This window comes from Anabrus simplex, chromosome 6 (genome assembly GCF_040414725.1).
Source record: "Anabrus simplex isolate iqAnaSimp1 chromosome 6, ASM4041472v1, whole genome shotgun sequence".
NCBI classification, from domain to species: Eukaryota; Metazoa; Arthropoda; class Insecta; order Orthoptera; family Tettigoniidae; genus Anabrus; species Anabrus simplex.
Window position 1 is genome coordinate 217,013,851 of NC_090270.1, and position 21,343 is coordinate 217,035,193.

The 21,343-nt window shown below is 41.1% G+C and overlaps 1 protein-coding gene and 1 non-coding gene across 2 annotated transcripts in view; both read left to right on the forward strand.

Annotated features, from left to right (window-relative positions):
* Positions 1-21,343, forward strand: part of Hasp (Hig-anchoring scaffold protein) — a 1,448,565-nt gene that overhangs the window by 967,363 nt on the left and 459,859 nt on the right. The window lies entirely within an intron of this gene.
* On the forward strand, positions 18,874-18,946 carry TRNAS-CGA (transfer RNA serine (anticodon CGA)). The gene has a single exon. It is a non-coding gene; the product is annotated as a tRNA-Ser (tRNA).

The window sequence follows — 21,343 nt, forward strand, 5'->3', positions numbered from 1 at the left end:
TCAAATTCATTAAATATTAGGAAATGCCTTAATCTCCTAGTTATATTTTAGATGTTTTGCTTTATCCTTAATTCATCGTCGGCATTAAAGTGTATCTTAGGTTTCACTTATGTGTTGACTTTCTTGTCAGTATAATGTATGTTTATGAAGTGGTAAAAGTAATATGGTAATCTTCTAGATGTTTACTTTTTAATCTATTACTTATACTCAGTATGAAAATGTATCGTACGCTCTTTTTTGAATTCTTGTTATTAGATTTTGTATATTAATTGATACATTTAAGTTACAGTGGCAGTTAGTTATAGACAAAGGGACCTCTGATCCTACTTGCCCATCCATTATCTAAAGGCTAAGCCTTGTCGCTGCAGCCACATCCCACGGTCTTCAGCAGTCCTTCAGCAGTCCTGAAGACTTGTAATCTATATAAATAAAATCGTAACGATTGTGTATATTGATTACTTTGACGAAATATTCGAACAGTTACCCGTTACAGGTGTAATAATGACCATCTGCATATTTTTTTAGCTTTGGTGTCTGTTTGTTTGCTTGTTTGTCTGAGTTCCTATAACTTGAAAACAACTTGATATATTTCTACCAAACTTGATATTTAGAATCCGCCTGTCCTTGGGTAGGTTTTAGAGCAATATTATTTCTGAATACCTAAATTTACGGGGGGTTTATACGAAACCGAAACCGTGATTTTGCACTCCCACAAAATATATACATCCAAATTTAATGGAAATCTACTTTCCTTAAAGGAAATCAATAACTAAAACTTTTCCCCGTTTGCAACATTTTGATAGTAGGATAAATAAGGGCGATATCATTAACAGACTGTTTTTCAGTACAAGTCCCAGCGGACTTAACTCAAAAGCGGGTGCGTGTAAAGCTTATTTCTTATAACTAGAAAACTAATGAATATATTACAAGCAAACCTCATATTTAACATCCATCTGTCCAAAGGTAGGTTTTAAGGTCCATACCATTTCAAATTCCCGGAACTGACCAGGGGTTTATAGTGACCCGAAACAGTGATTTTACTCTCCCACGAAGTACGGAAGACCACCATGAATGGAAATCTATTTCTAAAACTTCTTTCTCATATGCACTGTAATTATTTTAAATACCAAATAAAATATCTGAATATATAAATAAAATTACTCAAAAACTTCATAAAATACTTGAAATAAATTAAATTAATAAAAATAATTAATCGAAATATCCGTAGTATGGGCGCCAGAGTTCACCAGAATGGATCCTTCGAATTTAGATAGAGCATGATAATTCTTTATATCCCAGGGCGTGTACATAATGCTGCGTACTGGTACATCTGCTTCAGGCCTTACCTAACCTTCTGAAAACGACTAAATAGGTAGGAACTGCACTTAGGTTCATCAATAACTCCACTGATTCTAAAATATCTAACTATATTCTCAATAAAATCCGTGCATGAGCACCTCATCAACACACCCAAACACACTTATAATACACAAACAAAAGATTGCTGGAAGACTCCATATTTACAACAACAACAATGAAAACAGTGGGAAAACGAAAGCGAGAACTAAGCCACCATTTGTAGTTAGTTCGTTGAATAATGTACATATATGTATATAAGAACCCTTCACTGTCTCTGTATCAACAAGACTTGCCGATTCTCATAATCAGCACTTATAAAATCACACAGATACTGTACGTCGTAATACTGTGTTCACAGACTTTAACACTTGTTGCAAAGATACACTGACTGACAGAGCAAATGCAACACCAAGAAGGAGTGGTTCGAAAGGGATGAAAGTTGGGGAAAAAACAGAGACGGCACGGACGAATAATTGATGTTTATTTCAAACCGATATGCAGGTTACACAATGCGCACGGCATCGACTCAGTAGGATGTAGGACCACCGCGAGCGGCGATGCACGCAGAAACACGTCGAGGTACAGAGTCAATAAGAGTGCGGATGGTGTCCTGAGGGATGGTTCTCCATTCTCTGTGAACCATTTGCCACAGTTGGTCGTCCGTACGAGGCTGGGGCAGAGTTTGCAAACGGCGTCCAATGAGATCCCATACGTGTTCGATTGGTGAGAGATCCGGAGAGTACGCTGGCGACGGAAGCATCTGTACACCTCGTAGAGCCTGTTGGGAGATGCGAGCAGTGTATGGGCGGGCATTATCCTGCTGAAACAGAGCATTGGGCAGCCCCTGAAGGTACGGGAGTGCCACCGGCCGCAGCACATGCTGCACGTAGTGGTGGGCATTTAACGTGCCTTGAATACGCACTAGAGGTGACGTGGAATCATACGCAATAGCGCCCCAAACCATGATGCCGCGTTGTCTAGCGGTAGGCCGCTCCACAGTTACTGCCGGATTTGACCTTTCTCCACGCCGACGCCACACTCGTCTGCGGTGACTATCGCTGACAGAACAGAAGTGTGACTCATCGGAGAACACGACGTTCCGCCATTCCCTCATCCAAGTCGCTCTAGCCCGGCACCATGCCAGGCGTGCACGTCTATGCTGTGGAGTCAATGGTAGTCTTCTGAGCGGACGCCGGGAGTGCAGGCCTCCTTCAACCAATCGACGGGAAATTGTTCTGGTCGATATTGGAACAGCCATGGTGTCCTGCACATGCTGAAGAATGACGGTTGACGTGGCGTGCGGGGCTGCCACCGCTTGGCGGCGGATGCGCCGATCCTCGCGTGCTGACGTCACTCGGGCTGCGCCTGGACCCCTCGCACGTGCCACATGTCCCTGCGCCAACCATCTTCGCCACAGGCGCTGCACCGTGGACACATCCCTATGGGTATCGGCTGCGATTTGACGAAGCGACCAACCTGCCCTTCTCAGCCCGATCACCATACCCCTCGTAAAGTCGTCTGTCTGCTGGAAATGCCTCCGTTGACGGCGGCCTGGCATTCTTAGCTATACACGTGTCCTGTGGCACACTACAACACGTTCTACAATGACTGTCGGCTGAGAAATCACGGTACGAAGTGGGCCATTCGCCAACGCCGTGTCCCATTTATCGTTCGCTACGTGCGCAGCACAGCGGCGCATTTCACATCATGAGCATACCTCAGTGACGTCAGTCTACCCTGCAATTGGCATAAAGTTCTGACCACTCCTTCTTGGTGTTGCATTTGCTCTGTCAGTCAGTGTATATACATTTGAGCAACACACGCTTGTCGTTCCTGAGCATAAATTATGGAAAGTCTGAGATAGAGCACCTCCCAGCTTTCAACAACATGTAATACCAGGCCACCACAAAGTGATACAATACATAGTTGTATGTCAGTCACTTTTCACAAACATAAAAACAATACTTTCCACCAACGTTTGAAGTCCAGTCCAGTATAGTGCAGCAGTCTCACTCCAGTACCGTATATCCAGTTTCACTCCCGTGTGTGTTAGCACTACTTCCTTCCCGTACAGTGTGTCTGCACTACTTCCTTCTCGTACAGTGTGTCTGCACTACTTCCTTCTCGTACAATGTATCATTTCCCGCCGTATGATCAATCGTTATGGACATTCGCATTCCCCTTCCTCTCACATGATATGCCTAGATTGATCCTCGCCAGCCAATCATGAGTGTATCCTCTAGTCAAGACCACGCCGTGGACTTCTTCTTGGTCCCAAGAAAATAACAAACTCTAGGGTGTTTCCCATGAGTCATAGAACTTCCCGACGACAACAACAAGTACATCTCATCAAACACTAGGGTAGACACAAATTACTCATACTACATAAGGATATCTCCCAGCTTACAAATATTAATGACAAAATATACAATTGAAATGCAGATAATAATAATAATAATAATAACAAATCGAATACTGAAAATGATATATCTCTTCTCTACATATAGCGCGAGGGTGTGATTTATGTACTATCACAGCACCTTTTCCAGAGGAGGATTATTAAGGAAGATATCATTAACGGACTGTTCTACGACTAAGTCGCAGTGGAATGTGCCCGAAAAGTGTTGCACCTGGAGCAGATTTCTTACCTATATAAATAAAATCGTAACGACCGTGTGTCTGTACATTAACTATTTTGGCGATTTTTTCCTACAGTTATCCGTATCAGGTGTAGTAATGATCATCTGCATAATATTTTAGCATTAGTTTCCTGAAAGTCCTAATTTTTACCCCCTCCCCGAAATCAAGATAGCGGCACAATCTGCGAGACGAACTAGAAAATTTAATTTTGGCAGAATTCTACGTTTTAGCCTATAACACACGGAAAAATTTCAGACGTGTATTTTTTTCACTTTGTACCTCCGGAAAATATCGAAATATGGAGGCAATTTTAGTAACGGTGCAGACATTCGTTTCGTGTTATTTCGTGGCTATCGGTAAGTCGTATCACAAAACGGATTGCACGATCTCGGTTCAACTTGGAGTGATCTACAACTTTGGTCCTTTAACTTTTTGTCGTATCTCTATCCCTTATTCGTTAGATTTGGTTATATTTCTCGATTGTATGATTGTATATTTTGCACTTTTTCCACGTATAGTTCATATTTTGACACATTTAAAGGAAGGATAAAATCATTAAATTCGGCACGAACATTGGTCCACCCAGTAGCCATATATGTGCCAAATCCTATGTTTCTAACTGTCACATAAGTATCTGAAAAGTAATTCACTGTGTAAAAAACTTACCCTAATTTCACCCTATTCAACGTTTCTAACTCAATCTGAACCATAAATAAAGGAAATACGAGAAAATGCCATAGGATCAACTATTTAGATCGCTAAAAGAGGCGTCTTATGGTGCAATCTGTTTTTCGATTTGACGTATCGTTTAGCAGTAGTTAATCTGTAAATGAATATCTGCAGTATTGTAAACGTGCATACACTTTCGTATGTCGGTCTATATAATATTCATTGAAATCGATTTGTAGCGACCTAGAAAGAGTGTGTCTGCCATTATAATTATTCAAAAAATTCAAAAAAGGCTTTCACAGCCGCAGATCTAAAAATCACAGGAATAGAACCAGCTTTTGGGTGGTTAGGCCGTGTGCATTATGCAGAGTTTCGTCCAGACGTGCCATTTGGACTCATCAGCTGGAATGGCACGCCCCTCCAGGACTCTGCTTAGCAGTGGCAGACCAAACTGTGTGGCCCCGCCGAGTTAGCAAATCAAGTTTGCTAACCTGCTAAAGGAGAAATGACTTCTCCGTTTGAAAAATGCTCCCCCATTGGAGTCCTGGAGGGGCGTGCCATTCCAGCTGATGAGTCCAAATGGCACGTCTGGACGAAACTCTGCATAATGCACACGGCCTAACCACCCAAAAGCTGGTTCTATTCCTGTGATTTTTAGATCTGCGGCTGTGAAAGCCTTTTTTGAATTTGTATCTCCAATGGGGGAGCATTTTTCAAACGGAGAAGTCATTTCTCCTTTAGCAGGTTAGCAAACTTGATTTGCTAACTCGGCGGGGCCACACAGTTTGGTCTGCCACTGCTAAGCAGAGTCCTGGAGGGGCGTGCCATTCCAGCTGATGAGTCCAAATGGCACGTCTGGACGAAACTCTGCATAATGCACACGGCCTAACCACCCAAAAGCTGGTTCTATTCCTGTGATTTTTATTATAATTATTATTTTAAAAATCGATAGTGAAGTCAGCAGGAGGGCGTTTGCTATTGTAACCAGTACTCCCCACATCGACTTTGGCTGACAGTAGGAATGGGTTCCTTCTCCAACTACTGTGTAACTGGTATTAGTAAGGAGAGCCTACCATTGTAATGAATAATTCCCTTCTCGATTTCACTGGAATGAGGCTAGGGAGCATGCAGTTTTTGTTCAAATCTCCCCTACCCGATTGTGTTTGGCAATAGGCGAGGGTGCCCGCCATTGTATGTATGTTTAGTCCTCAGCCCGAAGGCTGGTTGGATCCTCAACAGCTCCGCCATCAGCTGTCATAGATGGCCTAGGCATCACTGAAGAGGCGTACGAGGGAAATGAGGAGTGAGGTAGTTTCCCGTTGCTTTCCTCACCGAGCCACTTGCTATTACATATCAGTCTGCCAAGCCCACTGAAATGCCCGCCATTATAAACAAATTTACCCATCTAAAATGTGGCTGACATTAGGCAATGTGGCCTGCTGTTGAAATGGAAACTCATCATCTCGGTGTGACTGGCAGCAAGGTCACTGGCATTAGGAAAAGGGGCCTGTCATTATAATGATAACAGAGCACCTCAATTTTGACTGGCAATAGGGAAGGTGCCTGCCATTATAATAAAAACTCTTAAAATGTAATGTGTCTGGAAGTAGGATGATGCTTGATGATGATGCTTGTTGTTTAAAGGGGCCCAAAGTCTAAGGTCATCGGCCTACCATTGTAACGAAAACTCCCCAAATCGATTGTGACCGCGCGGTAGGCAACGGAGAGTCTGCTATTGTAATGAAAACTTCTCAACTTGATTGTGAATGGCAGGAGACAAGTGAGCCTGCTGTTATCATCGCAACTCCGCAACTCGCACTTTACATTGGGAACAACGTATGGGGACCTCTCCATGCTGTTTCTCGGATAACGCTAAGAGACATGCAATTTAAAAACATCTTAATTCACTGCGCGTACTTCGATATCCATATACAATGTAAAATACCGTAGCGGAACACGGGTATATTTGCTAGTTAATAAATAAATACATTTCTATTTCTATCTGTGTCGGTGCGACATAAAGCACATTTTAAAAAAGCAGAGAAAATGTCTAAAAAGTTGGGATATCAGTTTTGAAAGTTGAGCGGGATGAAAATAGGGAAGATTTTGAAACGTTATACTGCATGAGTCATGCGCAGTAGAGTCGAATTGCTTATACTCATGCGTAGGGCAAGAATTTGTGTGTCACCAACAAGGACGGTGCTTGAAAATATTGAAGGTCACGACGACGAAGCAAGGCACTTCCGAAGCGTTCGGTTCTGGGCGGCCAGTCTATTTTGAGAGTACGTAAAGAACACGCACATTAACCAGTTTAAGAGGAATAGAACACCCTACAGGGCAGCGAACTGACCTCTCACCTCTGGGTCCCGTGGTTCAAGTTCCGGTCTCTCCATGTGACATTGGTGCTGGATAAAGCGGAGGCGGGACAGGTTATATTCTTTTTTTTTTTTTGTTAGGGGCTTTACGTCGCACCGACACAGATAGGTCTTATGGCGACGATGGGATAGGAAAGGCCTAGGAGTTGGAAGGAAGTGGCCGTGGCCTTAATTAAGGTACAGCCCCAGCATTTGCCTGGTGTGAAAATGGGAAACCACGGAAAACCATCTTCAGGGCTGCCGATAGTGGGATTCGAACCTACTATCTCCCGGATGCAAGCTCACAGCCGCGCGCCTCTACGCGCACGGCCAACTCGCCCGGTGGTTATATTCTGGGTACTCCGATTTTGCCTATGATCTTTCATTCCAGCAACACTCTCCAATATAATTTCCTTTCATCTGCCTCATTTATAATTGCCCTAGAGGAGTGCGACAGGCTTCGGCAGCCGGCGGAGTTCTTATTCTCACCGCTAGATAGGGGCTTCATTCAGTCTATTCATGACCTGGTCGATTAAGTGGAAACAGGCTGGAGATTTTCATTTTTCAAGAGAAATGAAAGTTAGTTTATTAATAATATAGTTTGTCTGGCTCTCAACTAGCAATTTGTGACGGGTTTATAATTTGTTTTCCTCTCTCGGTCGGCTGACAATGAACGGCTAATCCTTGTCTGTTTCGCAGTGAACTGTTATATCATTAACTGTGTCTGATCACTGTGATGTCATCTTGCAGGCACAGTTATTTTTAGCGACATAGTGAATTTTCGACTACACCTCAAACTTTATGAGACCAAATCTGATGGTATCTTGCTTTTCGTTGTCATTTTCAAGTGGAATTGAGTTCAAAAATATTTTAAATTCGAAAAACCGTTGCTCATAGAAGCAGTAGTCCACTGTACTGACTGAGATTAAACGGCATGACGCAACGTTATTTTGGGAATATGCACACAATTTTGAAGAGATGATTTATTTTATCAGCAACCAAGACAGCTAAAATCCAAGAACTAAAATCAGAACTTAATGTTAAAATAGTTATGACTAACGTATTTTTAATTGTTAGACATTGTCACTATAGAGGAACTAAGAGTGTGTGTTACTTGATCAAATATGTTTAATGTATTGATCAATAAATCAGTATTTTTCCATTGCGATACTGTAAGGTTTACTGGAGGAGTGAGATTGGTAGACGCGAAAACAATTGGTCTGTTCTATTCTTGTAGTCTTTTTGGCGCATGAAGAGTGTAATTCCATCGTGTTGGTTCATCTTGAATCAAGTAGAACTTTGAGAAAATTTGTGGATTTTGAGGTATGTTTGAAACTTCCTACTGATTTTCTGTATAACGCAATGAGATAAGGGCGTCCATGCCCGCGGGCAAGGGGGGCCGAGGACCCCTGCTAGCTCTCAGGGAAAGGAAAAAATCCAATGTAGTCACGTGTTTTTCTTTCAAGAAAATTATTTTAAAGTCGTTATTACATAGAAGTGGTATTACCTCGCCCACCAACACGCAGGGGATACCGTGGGTGTTATTCTACCGTGGAATACAAGTCGCCATTCATCTCACAAAATATTAAAAATACTACATACCCCCAGGTCTAGGCCACCCTTTACAAAATGTCATATGGGCGCCCATGCAATAAGATTCTCAATATTCTTTAAACTGAAAAGTTTCTCCTTAAGAACAACTTGTATTGTTTAAGCTACAAACTGCAAGTGGGCAAATATTCCCAAAGTCGTTGCACTTACTACATTACGACCGTTGTCATGGTCACAGCCACTATTCTGTACACCCAAAGTCTTCTTCAAGGAACCTGCAACATTTTCGCCTGCGTGTCTCACTTTTTCAAATAGTGTCACTTCAATGTATGTGCACCAAAGTTTATAGTCCTGGCCTATAAAGTGAAAGGTCATAAACGGTGATACTTACGTAGTCGTCGGTTAATGTACACAAATTCGTCGTAACAGCTATCCCATCTGTATTTCGGAACTCATCTTTTAATATTGTTTCTACTTCTTGATGGAGTTCTTGGAGGATGTCATTTGATAAGAGCTTACGCGGAGTCATCGTATGTCTAGGTTCAAAGTGCTCAATGTGCTAATCATCTGCTTAAATCCTTTATATTTTACAATACTAAATCGCTTTTTGTCTTTGCAAATCATGTAAGCTATTATACAGGTAATTACATTCGATCGATTATCTTATGATTTACATTTGGATTTACCGTCCAGAAAAGATGTGGGAGTAGATTGGGTAGTATTTAAGTACTGTGTTGATATTATGACCATGATAACGAGGATAATGACTTCGAAATGGGATGAACGGGAGCAGGCACCTCTACTGCCATTTCTTCCTTTGTTATACATTCACTGTTTCTATTTTGTTGTTGTTGTTGTTGTTGTTGATGATGTTGGAATGTTGATGTTCAGTAACAGTTTTATGAACTGAGGTGAAATGCCTCTTCAGATTCCTAGTGCTGTGAGAATTTCTTCCTTGCGAGAAAAATTATTTTTACAAATGTGGAAAATGACACGGTTTTCGCTGACAGGATTCATTTGGAAATATTTCCACACTTCACTCATATTATCAAAAAGTAGTTAATTACAAAACACATCAGATTCTGCCACTTCAAAAAAACTGACCTGAAATTCTAAAATCAAAGTCATGTTTCATGTTAAAGTTGCTGACATGTTTACACTGAATGTGTTTAATGAAAGTCTCTGTTGTTGGCTACAATCAGGCGGAGCGTAGTTTATCCATAAGTGTCAAAACTGAAAATAGATATTTGTACAAATTCGTACAATATCACGTTCGAAAATATCTTCCTCTAGCTACAGCTCCGCAAGTGTCCTGGTACATGACTTTTAAAGAAATTGTAGGTCTGACATATTGGCTCTAGAACATCTGCGGAAATCTGAAGGAAGGTCCATGGGATTATTAGAGCTATACACGAGCCCATTTTATTGTTATACCTGCTAACCTGCTATTTTGAAACTTACGAGTTGAGACATGTGCTCGTTCCGACCAGTTTAAAATCTGCTACTCCTAGCAAGTTGGCAATATTAATTAAACAGTGTCCAGCTCATCTGTAGTAGTATCGTTTAATGTCGATATATCTTTAGTATCGATGATATCGAAGTATCGAAAATATCGATAACCTATCTCTAAAATTGCCGGGCTGAGTGGCTCAGACGGTTAAGATACTGGCCTTCTGACCCCAGCTTAGCAGGTTCGATCCTGGCTCAGTGCGGTAGTATTTGAAGGTGCTCAACTACCTGAGCGTCGTGTCGGTAGATTTACTGGTATTTAAAAGAAGTCCTGCGGGACAAAATTCCGACACCTCGGCGTCTCTGAAAAGCGTAAAAGTAGTTAGTGCGACGTAAAGCAAATAACATTATTATTATTATCATCATCACTAAAATGAATGCTTTATTATGCAGTAATAAGCAGTTATACGAATGTGTTGACAATTTTTCAACTATTTATTTATTTATTTATTTATTTATTTATTTATTTATTTATTTATTTATTTATTTATTTAATATCCTAACAGTTTGAAGCCTGTTGCACATGAGTATATTAAGATTATAATTAATTATTGTAAAATCTTCGAGAAAGGGATATATCCAAAAGCTTGGAAAGAGGGGATAATATGCCCTATATACAAAAATAAAGTGGATAGATTAAATCCAGGAAACTATAGGGGAATTACCTCATTAGATACATTGGGGAAAGTATATACGGGTTTACTAGCAAATAGACTAGCAAAATTAATTATTGGTCCTTAACACAAAATTAAGGAAACTGAATTATTGAAGATGTGATTAATGAACTTAAGGAACTGTTTGTAGCAGTAGGATTTCCTAAACAGATGGTATAATGGCTTTGAAAGTTCCACATTAATTGTTTAGGTGACACTCCAGTTCGAATGTTGTCCTTCCAAACATGGCACAGTCGAACAGTAAATGGTGCACTGTTTGTGAAGATCCACAAAAGCACAATATCGCCTGCAATGTTAATTTTGAAGCATTCAAAGCAGCATTTTAACTTTCCATGGTCTGAGAGAAACTTCTTCTTCTTCTTCTTCTTCTTCTTCTTCTTCTTCTTCTTCTTCTTCTTCTTCTTCTTCTTCTTCATAATGTGCCATCTTCTAGCGAAGGTTGGCGGTCAACATGGCGATCTTGAATTTGGATATAGCGACACGGGACATCGCGTCCAATCCATACCAGTCTACGAGGTTCTTCACCCATAGAGTTCGTCGTCTACCTGGACTCCTACGTCCTTCTATTCTTCCTTGTATAACAAGCTGCAGGATTCTGTATTTATCATTCCGCATTATATGGCCGAAGTATTCCACTCCACTGAGTGAGAATTAATTCGGGCATTCACGTTTTGAGTCTGAGCCTCGCGGAGTGACAGCTGGGGTACGCTAATTGAAATTCCCGGCCGATTTGGTCCTTAATTTCACTTTGATGTGAGGTTCGTGGAGTAGTGACATTTGGTTTTGTTTGGTATGGTTTCTGTTTTTTCAAAGGGATTGGTTTGGTTTGTAGGTTTAATACCGTTATTGTCAAGGTTCGGAGATGGGTACTTGGGGTCGGTAAAGTTGAGGCGCGTCCTTGGTACTTGGTGCAGAGAGTGGAGAGCGCGGGGGAGGAGCGGGGTTATCTTGGCTTGCGGACGGGATTTTTTTCTTGGCAGTCAGTCGCTTAGCTACTCAGTCCACCAAGCGGTACTGGCCTTCGGGTGTTGCTAGTTTAAGGACTGTCTGGAGGAGCGGAAGAGGGGAGGGCTTGTTTAATGTTTTGCACTGGAGTTGGAAAAAATACAACGTATTATAATTAAAGCAGATGGTGGTTTCAATGTATTGTTGAATATTCAATTTACGGTGTAAAGTTGTAGCCTATGCGCCGAATATAGTCCTGTCTAATGTTGTTTTCTTTGTAGTGGTCATGTCCCAACGCTAGGTGCAGCGACAACCATTATATATATATATATATATATATATATATATATATATATATACGGATGCTTTGACGGTCCGTAATTGTAGGCATGACAATAAGCTTTTACCGTGTCATAAAACAAGGTAAAATTCTCTACGACTACGTTCGTAGAAAGCTTATGTCTACCTTTTTTTTTTTTTTTTGACACCGCGTGTACTTTCCTCCCTAGCCTCAGTTCTTAGGCATAACACTCGTTAATGGCAGTCTCATCGGCGCGATATTAGGCGTTACTCTTCGGCCGTCTGAACTAATAATTTGAGCTTTCATGTTCCTAACATATGGGTGTGTAGCAAAGGGAGCAATTCTTAGTTCGGGTTTTTGTATTCTTCGGGATTTTGGGTTCTTCAGTGCTTGCTACCCTTCGGAGTGGTTGAAGGCTGGGGAATTTCTATTCAGCCGATTTGATTCTGAGAATTGTCCGATCGAGCATGTATACAGTACATTCGGGGTATGCTCTTCATCTGACTGGATTCGGGGGAGTGGGCAGAAGCGGGCTATGTTACTTCGATCACTCATTTGTCCCTTAGTTATATGGGAATAAAACGTCCGAATAACATCTGAATAGTGTCCATCACAATATTCAATTTAGAAAACAGAGTATGAACGATGGCGACTTGCAATTCCTCGATATTCTGGTTGAAAACATAAAGATGGCCAGCGTCTATCCCACTCATTATCAGACCATAAAGAACGTAGAGATACTAGACCGACTCCAACTGTCATCGTAAGCAGAAGCGAGAAGTAATTATGACCTCGTTTGATCGCGTCCAGAGGTTGCGTGAACCTGACCTTTACTCCATGGAAACTGAGTATTCTTTAGTGACTCTCAAAACGAAGAGGGAATCTATCTTAAGAGCACTTAGCCTTCACGCCATCCGAAGGAGCACCTCCATCTATATGAGAAAAAGAACAGCGTAGTCTATACCTTTCGTATCATCCACTTCCGATTGGTTCAGTGAAGGCTTCAAGTGCCATGGAATCAATACAGTCTTCACTATCAGTACAGCTAAGGATTCACGAGACTCTCTGGGATTTACCACATTCTCTGTTTTTAAAGGAAGATATATAAAGAAACTACCAAGCTTACTATTAATATCAGAATGATTGAACAAAGTATCACTGACGTCAGAACGAGCCGGCAAAAATAGTTGTAGCAGAGCATGCACTTATCTGACCAACTATAAACTTTCAAGGAAACTAATGTGACCGCTACTACCGACTAGTTCCATGTTTGTTTATATCGAGATGTAAACTGGAATAGAGAAGGATTCCAAGAACTTCAGTCACAAGGAAGAAGGCCTGTGCTTTAACTGAATCTGGGTGCCTGTACTCAGAAACATGTAGGAACTCTTCCCTAGTATCATTCCTGTTTACGGATACATCAAGAAATATTCTCCTCGCAGGCTGAATACTTCCCTCCAAAGCTCTTCCTTCAGGCCATGAGGAACATTGGATTGCCTGGAAGTTACTTACTACGCCAGCAGGGGCGCCGACTGCGGGGTGTGCTATGATGCTCGAGCATACTCTAAATTTTTTGTTGGGGGTGTTCAGATATCGCCACAAACAGGGAGAAGAAAGATTAAAATGAGAGAATAACAGAAGAAAAGGAAAGAAAGAAAGAAAGAAAGAAAGAAAGGAGGGGGAATATTCATTTTTCGTTGTAGTTCCTAAACCTAGCAGTACCAAGGTATTTTTGCCCCGTGCGTTTTCAACGGCGGGGCTGAGGAAATTTTTGTTTACTTTATTCTTAAAGACAAGGGAATTGAAGTATATGGATATTTTATTTTATTAGTTACATACGATTTATTCAAAACTACATCAAGGTTAATTGATTTCAGAGGCAGTTAAGTTGCTAAAGATGGCTTTAACTATCCCCATTTCTACTTTAGAATGTACAATAATGAATGCGTATAAACAAAAGTGGTTGAAATGGTAAATGAAGCTCACCTCCATTGGACTATGGCTGAAATGAGTTGCACCACCTCAGAATGAGGACACGACTTTACTTTACTTTTTTAAATAATAATAATAATAAAATACCGAGCTCGATAGCTGCAGTCGCTTAAGTGCGGCCAGTATCCAGTATTCGGGAGATAGTAGGTTCGAACCCCACTGTCGGCAGCCCTGAAGATGGATTTCCGTGGTTTCCCATTTTCACACCAGGCAAATGCTGGGGCTGTACCTTAATTAAGGCCACGGCCGCTTCCTTCCCACTCCTAGCTCTTTCCTGTCCCATCGTCGCCATAAGACCTATCTGTGATGGTGCGACGTACAACAACTAGCATAATAATAATAATAATAATAATAATAATAATAATAATAATAATAATAATGAAATATAGACTATTTCAGGCCTGTTTATAATATGTCCTTTACAACAAAATAACTGCGGACAAGTGATATAGAAAGTTATTTTGTTTCCCATCTTCCGAAAAGTGTTAAAGTTCGGATGATATTCGTATTGTTATTATTAGCCTACTACATTTTTTTTACAAGTTGCTTTACGTCGCACCGACACAGATAGGGCTTATGGCGACGATGTGATAGGAAAGGGCTAGGAGCGGGTAGGAAACGACTGTGTCCTTAATTAAGGTACAGCCCCAGCATTTGCCTGATGTGAAAACGGGAAATGACGGGAAACCTTCTTCATTGCTGCCGACAGTGGGGTTCGAACTCACTATCTACCGAATACTAGATACTAGCCGCACTTAAGCGATTGCAGCTATTGAGCTCGCTATTATTATTATTATTATTATTATTATTATTATTATTATTATTATTATTATTATTATTATTATTATTCGTCCCATGGGCTCTCAACTCGAGAGCGCAGGTTGGTGGCCACAGGGCCCTTAGCTGAGTCCTGGCGTTGCTTCCACTTACTTGTACTAGGCTTTTCATTTTTATCTATCATGTCCGACCTTCCTCTTGCTCTTCTCCGACCCTGATGGTAATAGAGTATTCGAGGTCTTTCATTTTCACGCCTTTCGTGATCTTTGTCTTTCATTGGTCGGTAACTTCATTTTTCGAAGTATCGGATCCCTTCCATTTTCTCCCTCTGATTAGTGTTAATAGAGGGTGGTTGCCCAGTTGTACTTCCTTTTAAAACAGTTATCACTACCAGCACCACTGATGATATTTAGATGTGTCATAAATGCATTAAAATAATTAAATAACACAGGGCAAATAAAACTAGTTTGAAAACTAAGAAATTCATAAAATGATTTGCTTCCTGAGCTCAAAAACGGTGGTGTCATGTTAGTGGATTTACCGGCACGTAAAGGAATCGTGGGGGACAAAATTTCGGAACAAAAATGTATTGAATACGTGTTGAAAGGGGGGAATGAACATAGAGCCAGTGATTTCAATACAATGTCCATTTATCAAATTTATTAACACACAATGTAACTTGTGTCTAGCGCCTGACAATGTGAAGCCACTCGGCTGCGCTCGGGTGAGATCTGTCGGCTATACTCGGCCGTGCTCGGATGAGATCTGTCGATTATACTCGGCCATGCTCGGGTGACATCTGTCGGCTATGTTCTACTGGTGCACATTAAGATAGTAATGGAATATCAGTGTCCATATATTAGGCAATACCCTCATTACAATTACTAACTAGTATATTTGTTATGGACTTTGTAATATTGAACTTTCCGATAGCAATGGGACACCAGTATTAAAATATTACTACAATATGATAGAAGGTTGAGACATGTTTCGGCATGAGAGATGTCGACAGAGATGCACTGGGCGTTGAAGTCAAGCTGGCTAACAAACTGCTGTGTATTCTATTCAAGGGATTTCCAACATTTTATAGAATAGTCTCCCAGTTTCGTCATATTTCACTTATTCGCTAACTGGAAAGCAGGTGGCATAATTTACATTAGATGCCATTGAAGCAGTCAAAGAACATGGTTTTCAAGCTTTTACGAGTTACTTTACTTCGTACCGACACAGATAGGTCTAATGGTGACGATGGGATAGGAAAGGGCTAGAAGTGGGAAGGAAGCGGTCGTGCACTTAATTAAGGTACAGCCCCAACATTTGCTTGGTATGAAAATGGGAAAGCACGGAAAACCACCTTCAGGGCTGCCAACAGTGGGGTTCTAACTACTATCTCCCGAATACAAGGTCACTGCTGCGCGCCCTTAACCGCACGGCCAACTCTCTCGGTGGTTTTCAAGTTCTTCGAATAGTAACCGATATTTACCAGGTTAATATTTCAATGTTTGAAACATTATGTGGGGGACGTGGTACTTTTGAAGCATGAAATAATACATCCATCCGATAATGGATGGTCAGTTTTTTTTTTTTTTTTTTTTTTTTTTTTTTTTTTGCTAGGGGCTTTACGTCGCGCCGACACAGATAGGTCTTATGGCGACGAAAGGTCAGTATTTCTTTGTTATGACTAGAGTCATCTTTTGTGTCGCTTCTGACAATTGTCTCTGATTTTCTTATTGCAGCTTTGCCTTACCTTCCTCGAAATGAATTACTAAACTGCTCCAGTCTCATGAAAGACAAATTCACGAGAGAAATATAATGTGGCACTTGTAATGATGGGCATCCATAGTTCTTTTTAGAAATACTTTTAAAGCCACTTTTAATTAACATTGTCACAAATTATTTACAGAAGTGCGTGCGATTTATAAAATTCAATAGAAACCTCCCAACAGGAAGATTTTAAAACTTCAGTGAAATCTATGAAACATACGCAGCGTTAATGAGGTAACTTTTTATTAATTTACGTACTGTACTTTCAAAAACCTTGGCATACTGAAGTTGCATGGTTGGTTTAAGAAGGTAGCATAGAAATTAAGCTTAGTAAATATCGGTGTGAGCTATGATGGGATTTACGATTCAAATACTTAATTTCTACGAGCTGTGCGCATTTGAAAGTTGAGGAAGTAGGGCAATGTGGGTGCAAACGTGGTGGGTGATTTGTCGAGCAATTCCGACACGGCCGACTTGATGCGTCGCTCTAGGGCGCAGCGAGGGATCCAGTCGGCCGTGTTGCCGACTACCATCAGCTGCTTACCTGCCGGCCATATTGTATTTCATAGGTGACGGACCGAACTTAGCCGAGTTACTCCGAGTGGCTGCACATTGTCAGGCGCTAGACATAAGTCACAATGTATAACATAAACAATACACAGCCATCATGTGTTTCAAGTTCAAGGAAAATTATATACATAGATATTTACTACTCAGTGGTAGGGTTCAAAGTCTCTAAAACTCAAAGGAATTACAGTTCGAAATCTCTAATATCCAAAGGAATTACTATTCAGTTTTCTAGAAGTTGGAATTGACGGACAAGAAAGCAGCGTGGTGGTGGTGGTGATTATTGTTTTAAGAGGAATGACTGTTGATACAAGCAGGTGGGAACGTTGCAGGAGAGCCGTCGCAATGAGATAAAGGCTAAGGTAGGAATGTTGAAGCTGTGCGTGTGAACCAGGCTTGATGGTGGGGTCTTGTTAGGAGCATGGAGAACGATAAGATATTCAGTAGAATAATGGACTCGGCCATGGAAGGTAAGAGAAGTAGAGGAAGACTAAGACGACGATTGTTAATATTTTATGATAAGAGGTGTGTAACTGAATAAGGCACAGAGTTCGTAACAAATAGAAGGCAGTGGAGTCACTTAGGTAATTCACAGAACTTTCAAAATGTATTTTACTTGCCGGTCACTCTAGTGCCACAAATGTAACTGTGATCTCCTGAAGTCGTCAGCAGAACACGTCCCTAAACACACCGTCACGAGCATATGTGACAGATAATCCACTTACTCTGTAGAATGAAATTGGGAAAAGATAACAGAAAAAAGCACTTAAAAACATAATATTTTAAAAATACCCGTTGACAGGTAACACGTATGGATGATAAGGATGCCCAACCCTTGTCCCGTTTCTCTGTGAGGTCGGGTATGAAATCATGTGAATTTTCTTAGCGGGTTTTTCCCAACGAATGTCTTTCTTTCTGTCAGCCTCATCAGAGGAGTAAATGGATGTCGTGATGTATGATAGTAGGAAGGGATAAAGTGAAACTTGGTGCTGGCATATAGCCTGATCCTCTCGAATATTACCAAGGGGTCTGCTCAAGGATTCACTTCCTCATTCGACGGACCATTTACCATATGATGATGATGATAATAATAATAATAATCTTCTATCTATGTTAATCTGTTTATCGTCCAGGGTTGGCTTTTCCCTCGGACTCAGCGAGGGATCCCACCTCTACCGCCTCAAGGGCAGTGTCCTGGAGCTTCAGACATCGGGTCGGGAGATACAACTGGGGAGAATGACCAGTACCTCGCCCAGGCGGCCTCACCTGCTATGCTGAACAGGGGCCTTGCGGGGGATGGGAAGATTGGAAGGGATAGACAAGGAAGAGGGCAGGAAGCGGCCGTGGCCTTAAGTTAGGTACCATCCCGGCATTTGCCTGGAGGAGAAGTGGGAAACCACGGAAAACTACTTCCAGGATGGCTGAGGTGGGAATCGAACCCACCTCTACTCAGTTGACCTCCCGAGGCTGAGTGGACCCCGTTCCAGCCCTCTTACCACTTTTCAAATTTCGTGGCACAGCCGGGAATCGAACCCGGACCTCCGGGGGTGGCAGCTAATCACACTAACCACTACACCACAGAGGCGGACATAATAATAATAATAATAATAATAATAATAATAATAATAATAATAATAATAATAATAATAATGAATATTGAATTTTCACGACCGCATTGTAATCGAAACAGACTTTCAACGTATTAGGTCGTGTTACGTGCATGTAGTACGTGTTGAAGAGATGTTAAGTATAGAACAAAACTGACCAGCCGGACACCATAGCTCAATTGGTAGAGCAACCGACGCGAAATCGGGAGGTTGTGGGTTCGGATCCCACTGGTGTCCGGCTGGCCATTTTTGTTCTGTACTTAACATCTCTTCAACACGTACTACATGTACGTAACACGACCTAATACGTTGAAAGTCTGTTTCGGTAACAATAATAATAATAATAATGTTATTTGCTTTAAGTCCCACTAACTACTTTTACGGTTTTCGGAGAGGCCGAGGTGCCGGAATTTAGTCCCGCACGAGTTCTCGTACGTGCCAGTAAATTTACCGACACGAGGCTGACGTCTTTGAGCACCTTCAAATACCACCGGACGGAGTCAGGATTGAACCTGCCAAGTTGAGGTCAGAAAGCCAGCGCTTCAACCGCCTGGACCACTCAACCCGGCAGCTCCATATGTGAACACTGCGGAGAGATTTGGAATTTAATCCAGACTTTTGGCACGCAATCTAGTGATCAGGAATTATATACCTTCACTCTTCTACCCTGATGGCCAACATTCTGATGGTGATTTTTTTTCGGTCTATAGGACTCGAACCACGGTGTCAGACCATATAGACTTACCACCTTAAAGATCATGGGTACCAGGTGGAATCTTATGAACGGCAATCCTACAATAAAATCCTTCGGTCTGTCAGAGACCTTGTAGTGTTATATATATATATATATATATATATTCGTTTACGGCCATTAGAGACCACGTTAGATAACAATTACATGTTTCTGGAAGCCTTCCTCACAGCCCAGAACTTCAGCATCCTCTCTCTGGCAGCCTGTCTTCTTTCGTCCGTCCACCCACGGTTAAGTTTTGGTTCGTCATGGAATCCCTGAAATCTGTCGATCACTGACCTAAACTTTGTTCGGTTTGAGATGTCTTCCGAATTTAGTCCCACCTGTCTGAGATCCTTTCTTACCTCCCTGAACCATTTGTCCGACACTTTAGGTCTGCTGTCTAGTATTGTGAAAATCCTTTTCGTTAGTCTCTTCTCATCCATTCTAAATAAATGCCCATAGAATTTAAGTCTCCGTTTTCTCATGGACTCAGTTAGCCTTTCATTGTCTCGGTAAAGTTCTTCCCTTCCTCGCAGCATATACTGTCCATCCACAATCTTTGGACCCATTATTTTGCGAAGGATCTTTCTTTCAAATTTCTCAGCTTCTCTCAGTCCCGCTTTTCCTGTCATTTGGAGGCATTCACTAGCATAAAGACATTCCGTTTTAATCACTGTGTTGTAGTGCCTTAGTTTGGCTCGTCTGGAGATGGTTTTCTTCTTGTATATAGGATATGTCCTACGAAAAGCCGCAGCCATTTTCTCCCGTCTGGTGTTGTTTGCTTCTCTTTCATTTGTTTTCAATTGCACTATTTCACCCAAATACTTAAAGCTATCAACTCTTTCTATTTTACCGTGTTCTGTCTTCAGGTACCGAGGGGCTGTTTTGATGTTTGTTATATATTTAGTTTTTTCGAAAGAAATCTGTAGTCCTGCTTTTTCTGCTTGTAGTTTTAGTACATTCAGCTGTTCTATTGCTGTGTCAGTATTCCTAGATAGCAGCGCAACGTCATCAGCAAAGGCAAGGCAATTAATCATGACACCACTTTTTGACCCTCCAATGTATACTTGGTTAAGTAATCCTTTTCTGTCCAGTTCTTTTCCCCACTCCCGGATAATCTTCTCCTTGTAGTGTTATACTTCCATGTTCCTCAAAAAATAACGTCTGACATCATTTTGACACAGACCGAAACTGTGCTCACACTTGAGCTCATAGTGAGCTCTGTATAAACACACCTGCATACATATATGTTGTGCAGAGAATAACGATTTTGTAAACATGAAAGTGTGTAGAGAACAAGTCACGTCAAGACAACAGTATGGATCACATGTTGAAGACCACCATTTGAAATACAAAAGTTATAATGCAATTAACTCAAAACAAGTTATCCATAGATGCTCTCAAAATAGCCGGTACGCTATCATAGCACCGCCTTTATGGATTAGTTTCGAAATATAAAGGGTGTAATAATAATGTAGGCCAAACTTGCAGGACACATTCCTGACACGAGAAGAAGAAAATAGATTATATGGACATCGGTCCGGAAACGCTTTGTTTGCATGTTAGAACTCACTTCCTACAGCTCTACATGTTACATTAATCATGGGAAACACACAGGAATAGAACGTACAAACATAGCACATGAAACTCTTTCTCACATGAAACGTGGAAAATGCCCTCCGTTAGCATTGGTATGGGAACGAAAACTCTCCGCATCTTGTACGAGGATTCACTGCGACAGCGGGTTGGGCCTACCTTATTTATTTATTTATTTATTTATTTATTTATTTATTTATTTATTTATTTATTTATTTATTTATTTATTTATTTATTTATTTATTGAATGATGAACATAACAGGCTTCCGCCCAATTACAATGTTCACAATATACAGTACAATAC